This window comes from Oryctolagus cuniculus, chromosome 1, assembly GCF_051225735.1.
Source record: "Oryctolagus cuniculus isolate XC-2025 breed Fujian yellow rabbit chromosome 1, ASM5122573v1, whole genome shotgun sequence".
Lineage (NCBI taxonomy): Eukaryota > Metazoa > Chordata > Mammalia > Lagomorpha > Leporidae > Oryctolagus > Oryctolagus cuniculus.
Window position 1 is genome coordinate 121,986,896 of NC_142867.1, and position 7,472 is coordinate 121,994,367.

At 43.9% G+C, this 7,472-nt stretch overlaps 1 long non-coding RNA gene across 1 annotated transcript; it reads right to left on the reverse strand.

Moving 5' to 3' along the window:
• Positions 1-3,210: 3,210 nt before the first annotated feature.
• Positions 3,211-7,270, reverse strand: LOC149128601 (uncharacterized). The gene is made up of 2 exons (XR_016213382.1): positions 7,147-7,270; positions 3,211-3,565 (listed from the first exon to the last, which is right to left on the reverse strand). It is a non-coding gene; the product is annotated as an uncharacterized LOC149128601 (long non-coding RNA).
• Between the last annotated feature and the right edge of the window lie 202 nt (positions 7,271-7,472).

A 7,472-nucleotide genomic window follows, 5' to 3' on the forward strand; every position in this document is an offset into this window, starting at 1 on the left:
TATTGCAGCCAGACTCTGCCTTGCAAGAGAAACTTGAGTAAAAGACAACTGGAGCCACCAACATATCAGCCAAGGCAGCCTCCATGCCTCAATTGTTAAGCTTGGCAAAGTCATGATCTTCATCAAGTACAGGTACCAACAGCCAGGCACTCTTCCCCCAGGGCCCATGTGGCCATGCTGTCTGTCCTCCACTGTGATGGCTTTGCTCTTCCTTGGATGCACAAGCTGAGAAAGTGTGTGCTCAGCCTGAGCGCTGCCATCATCTCAGGCCGACAGTCTCTACCCCTGCACTCTCACCCAGCAATCATCCTATTTCATTTCTGGCCCAGGGGCCACTCCAGACCGTGGAGCTCCCAGCAGGCAGCGGGCCAGCCTCGGGGCCGGTGACAGGCTGAGTAATGCACAGGCCAGCCAGCAGGTCAGAGGGCAGCTGTTCCTGGGATTGCATCTCCTTAGATGAGAAGGTCCGGTAACTGCGATCACCCGGTGGAATTAGTTCCCAGAGCTGATGGGCAAGATAAAGCACATTAGCAAAATGTGCCCTCTTTGATTTGATGCCGCAGGGGGCAAGGGCTTGCCTGGAGGACCTGAACTCGTGACTGACCTTTGCTTCAGTCCACCATCACTACACGGACATCCTTATCAGCACCAGTCGTTGTGTAACTGTAGAATGCCAGAGCCAGAAGAGGCCAGACAAGCCGCCCTTTAAAAGGAGGAGACAGAGACCCGGAGCACTCAAGGGGCTTGTTGGAACCTGCACCTGATGTTCCTATCCTAGCACTCCATTATGCCACCATGGCCGGGAGAGACTTTCCTGCAGTAGGAGTAGGAGGAAGAGGCCGAAAATATAAGCTACATAGACCAGGATAACCTGAGTTCTCAGGTTACCATTCCGGCATGCCAGGAATGAGTTCCCCACACCATACCCCAGTACAAGGAACTTTTCTTGTAGGCAGTGGGGAGAGGGTGGTAGACCACAATGGGCAGCAGAGGACAGATCTGGAGAGCTGAGCTCAACTCTCCAGTCCATTCTATATAAAGCTAACTTCACAGAGCCACAGAGAAAAAAAGCATACAAAAAAAGCAGCCTCATCACCCAATAGCCTTCATTGTGCAGACTTGTATAGTCTAGCAAACACCACTCAATGCAAACCATTTAGGTACGCTCCCTAACATATGAGTATCCATTCATCCACTCATCCACTCATCTCTTCACTCAATAGAGCTCATAACATCCTTTGTGCCAGACACTATACCAGGTGGCAAAATAATTGAAGAATAATTAGATCAGAACCTTCCAAAGTATACTGGAATTTGTAGGGGGAAAAGACACAATACAGACAGCCCAGCCTGATGCAAGGATATGTCAAAATACACACACACACACACACACAGACATTAAATAAAGATGTGCACAAAGAGACTAGCATTGCTAGGGTTGGACAAGGCAAACATTGGGATGGTCTTTGTAGAAGAAATACTGTCCAAGCAGACTGTGTAGTGATGACGAGCTCTGGGGTTAAGCTAAGAATTGGGAAGGCTTAGCAGTCCTCTAGAGGCAACGGCCAAGGCAAAGGGGCAGAGGGAAGAGAGGTCTTAGGCTGCACAGCCAGCCACATGAAGTGCAGTGTAGCTGTAGCAGACAGTGAGCCCAGATCCCAACAGGCCTGGAGAGCACCGTTTTTATCCTGAAGGCACTGGAGCATCATCAAAGACTTGACTTGGGCCAATGGCAGGATTGATCTTGCCTGGAAGAAACACTTGGCTCTCAAATGCAACGTGAATCAAAGGCAGAGGGGACAACAGGAAGGAGGCTGTGGACTGGTCCACATAAGTTCTTCCCTTCGGGGAGTGTCTGCACAGAATTCACTTTACAAACTCCACATCAGCGTTTCTGACAACAAATGCTAAGGGGCTGCTATTAGTGTCCAGGCACTGCTCCAGGCACAACAGCCATGGCAGTCACAAGACTAACAGAAACCCTGCCCATAAGCACATACACTCTGATGGGGACGACAGAGAATAAATACGCAAGATAATTTCAAGTGCTGGTGAATGCTGCACACGATTCCACTGTGCTACTTTCTCAAGATCATACAGAAGGAAGGGAAAGAGGCCAGAACTGAATCCTCAGCCCATGATCTAGCCACACACTGTGTGATAGAACAGAGCTCAAATGCACACGTGTCCATAAAGGGAGCTGAGGATATGAATAGAGTGGATTCCAGAGGATCCTAATGATATAACTACAAAATGTGCTGTTGAATCATCTATGATTGACTGCAAGTAGTCAGTTGGGTGAGTAGAAAAATGGAAGGATTTGCTGTAAGCTTTAGAATTGAACCATCAGTTGCTCATTCATTCATTTCTTCATTCTGGACACACTTAATGGGCATTTACTCTGTCTAGGCAATGAATTAGGTCTTCAAGCATCGAGATAAATATACATAATATATAGCTCCTACCCTTAATTTGATCATAGAAAAGTGAGAATAAACAGAAAATGAGAGGAAAGCAGGCTTGGGGCCCTTAAAGTCGTTAGTAATTACAGAGTACTTGCTAGATGCCAACTGCACACGTTACCTGTAACATGGCACTGAATATCAAAAGGAACCTCTGTCTGTCAGACAAAGGTTGATGACAATCAGCGCAGGGGAAGTCTTAGAAAGTTGTGAAGCATGTAGGAACACGGGACTGAGACAGCACACTACATATGGAAAACTTCACCAAGACATTCAGACTCTCTGCAAACAGGCTGAGTATTCCCTCATCCGAAATGCAGAAGACAGAAATGTTTCAGATTTCAGAACTGTTCAGATTCTAGCACTTTTGTATGTACATAATGAGCTCTCTAAGGGTGGGACTCAGATTCACTTGTTCTTCAGATATACCTTATACACACAGCCTGAAGATAATTTCCCTAAGCTATTTTTAGTACACTTGCAGTTTGACTGGAATCCATTACATGAGATCAGATGTGGAATCTTCCACTCATGGCATCGTGCAAACCCTCAGAAAGTTTCAGATTTTGGAACATTTCAGATTTCAGGTTTTGGGATTAGGCATGTTCAACCAGTACCTGACATATCAGATGCTATTTCCAGGAAGATAAAATACGGTTTATTTCTTACATAGGGCTTGGTTTTTTGTTTTGTTTTGTTTTGTTTTGTTTTGTTTTGTTTTTTTAAGGCAGTCAAGCAAGAGGGATCCTTTCTTTTTTAAAATTTTATTTATTTATTTATTTTATTTATTTGAAGGACAGAGTTACAGAGAAATGTAGAGACAGAGAGAGAGGTCTTCTATCCACTGGTTCACTCCTCAGATGGCCATAATGTCCAGAGCTGAGCCCATCCGAAGCCAGGAGCCAGGAGCTTCTTCTGGGTCTCCCACACAGGTGCAGGAGCCCAAGGACTTGGGCCATCTTCTACTGCTTTCCCAGGCCATAGCAGAGAGCTGGATCGGAAGTGGAGCAGCCAGGACTCTAACCAGTGCCCATGTGGGATGCCGGTGCTGCAGGCAAGGGCTTTAACTTGCTGCACCACAGAGCCGGCCCTGAAGAGGGATCCTTTAAAAGAGGCATTGTGCATTTGGTTTGGTGGGGTTCCTATCACATCAAAGTCTAATCATTTAGAATGACCCTCAAAGCCTGAAGCATACTGTCCCAAATATCCTCACTTAGCGATTCAATTTTATTCTTTGAAGTGTGACTTTTACTTCTGGATACAGTCTAAATTCCAGTGACAGCCCAATATCAAGAGTACTAAAAAACAATTGGCTAGAGAAAACAATTTCTGGTCAACACAAAAGTGATAGCTGTAATAACAGTAAGTGTTTTCCACATGCAAACATTGTATATATTTCTCCTCTTTAAAAAATTATATGATGTAAATTTTTTTTATTTCTGCTGTATTTACAGGAAGAACAAGCTCCAAGACATAAAGAATTTGTCCCAATCATATGATTCTGATGTGAAGCCTGCGGCTGAATTTTTCAATCATATGCCATTCTATTCCTCTGCAATTCCAGATTCTAAAATAATGGCTCATTAATTAGATTGACATTAGGGCGATGTCATAAGTTCCCTAGAACTTAAGCATCCTAACTTTTGGAGGCCCTGCATCATAATACACTACACATATGATATCTGACATAAATATGGCCAATAGGTAATCTTTACACATAGACAACTATTGAATCCATGAAAAGGTACTCAACTTCACCAATCCATAGGGAAATATAAAGTAAAACCACAATGGAATACAACCTCACACCTGTGGGAATGTCATCACCCCAAAGTCAAGAGACAACAAGTGTTAGAGGAAGGGACTATCATTATATTCTTAGAATTGTATCCATGAACTATATTGAATCTGCTAAAAACTAATTAAAAATTAAAATTAAAAAACATTTTAAAATAGATAATAAGTGTTGGTGAAGATGCAAAGAAATTACACACTGTTGGTGGGAGTATAAACAGGTACAATGAATATGGAAAACAATGTGGATGTTTCTAAAAATTAAATACTCAATTACCATCAAATATTCAAAGACCAGGCATCTCTCACTTTTTGGATGTATGTCTGAAGGAGACAAAATCAGTATCTCAAAGAGATGTATGCACCCTCACGTTCATTGCAGCATTATTCACAAAAGCCACAATGTGGAAACAACCCAAGTGTCCACCGTCAGATGAATGGATCAAATAATGGATATATTGTGCAACCATAAAAAGAAGGAAATCTTGCCATTCGCAACAACATGGGTGAAAGCTGAGGTCGTGCTAAGTGAAATAACTCAGACAGCAAAGACTAATATTGCACGATCTCATTTTTGTGTGGAATCCAGAAAATTGAATTCATAGAAAGAATAGAATTAGAATGTTGGTAGACAGGCGCTAGAAAAAGGGCAAATGGGGAGAGGTTGGTCAAAACGTACAAACTTTCAGTAGTAAGTTGAGTAACTTCCCGGGGTCTGATGTACAGCATGGTGACTGTAACAATACTGCAATGTGCACTTAAGATCTGCTCTCTTAAATGTTCTCACCACACACACACACACACGTGCACACATACAAAAATAACCATGTAAAGTAATGAATAGGTTAATGTTGTAGTAATCAGTTCACTAACTATAAATATATATATATACACATATTTAAGATTTATTTAGTTATTTGAAAGACAAAGTTACAGCAAGGCAGAGGTAGAGAGAGAACGGTCTTCCATCCGCTGGTTCGCTCTCCAGATGGCTGCAAAGGCCAGAGCTGCACCACTCCGAAGCCAGGAGCCAGAAGCTTTTCCAATGTCTCCCATGCAGATGCCGGGACCCAAGGACTTGAGCCATCTTCTACTACTTTCCCAGGCCACAGCAGGGAGCTGCATCCGAAGTGGAACAGCTGGAACTCGAACCAGCGCCCTTCTGGAATGCTGGTACTGCAGGTGGCCACTTTCCCATTATGCCACAGTGCGGGCCCCAATATATATATATTTCAATGCATCACATTGTTCATATAAATTTTTATTTGTCACATACCTCAATATAACTGGGAAAAAGAAGATAATCTCTGTGTTCAATTGCTATGGACAGTTTGACAAAATGATTAATAAATTAAACATTTATTAATTTTTATTTATAGATTCATTTTTAAATGGGTAAAAGTGATTTTTTTCTAGTCTCAAATATTGTCTTTGGACCTTGAGAAACATGTAGAGCATATGGACACCATGGCTATCATAATTTGCTTGTAGGGGCTGGCGCTGTGGCACAGTGGTTTAATGCCCTGGCTGAAGTGCCGGCATCCTATATGGGTGCCAGTTCTAGTCCCGGCTTCTCCTCTTCCAATCCAGCTCTCTGCTATGGCCTGGGAAAGCAGTAGAAGATGCCCCAAGTCCCTGGGCCCCTGCACCCACGTGGGAGACCCAGAAGAAGCTCCTGGCTCCTGGCTTCGGATGGGCTCAGCTCCAGACATTGTGGCCATCTGGGGAGTGAACCAGTGGATAGAAGACCTGTCTCTCTGTATCTACATCTCTCTGTAACTCTGTCTTTCAAATAAATAAAATAAATCTTTAAAAAAAAATAATTTGCTTGCAGCTTTGTCCAAGGAGGAGCTCCAGAACAATTGAGAAACTCAACAACTGGATTAAGTACATAGTTTCCAAAAATGAATGTGGCACTTTGAAAAACAACCTCTAGTTTCATTATTTGAAAACTTCACAGTTCAGATATATGATGTCTCACGTTCAGAGGAAACGCAGGGGCAAGTTCCCAGTAATTACCTTGGTTGCATTTCCTAGCTCTTGGCTTTGTCCCTGAAACCCTATCTGATGTCTTCCTTTAGTTCATCTAAAAGCCATTCAGAAAGCGGATAGAATCTGCCAATCACTCTGAATTACTATCTTCCAAATCCATCACCCAAATCACACTTAGGTTTTAAGGTTTCTGCATTTTGCCCCCATTTGTACTTTTAGGAACAAGGCAGCCTGGATCACAGCCTCCTTTATTTTGCATTTGCAAGTGGAAAGGGATTTCCCTAAGCAATGGAGAGAATGTGAGATAGGAAAGCCAACACCAGAAGGGAAGCAAAACTTGAGACAGAAGTGTGAGGGAAGGAAGTAGAAACAAGAGACTGAGGAATTCTGTGCTCCCACTTTCAACCTGAGACTGCTTCCCTGAGCCCTGGAGTCCTGGGGCTCCCAGGTCCTGCAGGGGGGATCATGTGCACATCTCCATATCAAAGAAAGACACGGGCTCCAGAAACCCCCTGGGAGAGAAGATCTAAGCTCAGAAGCAAGTGAAGTCAAGTGCTTTGGAGCACAGTTTAAAATACCTTTATGCCTCGACAGCTGACACATCATTTTTCTCATCCGTAATTACAAGTCATGTATGGAGCTACCCATCCACCACCCACCCCCATACTTTCATCCATCCCCTTTAAAAAAAAACACTTCGGTGCATCAGGCTTAGTGCATGAACATAGCTAAATTCAAATAGCTCAGAAAGCTCAGAGAAATCCAACTCTTCAGGTCCCAAAAGGAGAGCCGGTGCTTCCAGGGCCACCAGGTGCAGAACACCTGCCCTCTGCAGTTCACACACATGGGAAGAGGATCTATTTCCTGAACACAGGAACCATCTGAAAGCTTTCCTCACCTCGAACCTGAGCTGCACCCATTCACCCCAGGAATGACGAATGCTGGCAGAGAAGCAGGAAACAGGGTAGGTGGAGAGCACCATCCAGGCGGCCTCCCCTCTACAATGAGGCTGTGCTAAGGGCTCAGGTGTAAGGTGAGTGGGCCATGCTTAGTTTATGAGGACAACCTGGTCCACCCACAGCCTTCCCCGCTGGGAACCACAACAATGCACTTCAAAATAACTTCTGTAATCAAGCTGGTTGGGTGGAGTATTCCCCCAGCCACCTCCAGGAAGTTCCCCATGCAAAGCTATTCATTAGGCTGGAACTGTGCAAATAATTAGTT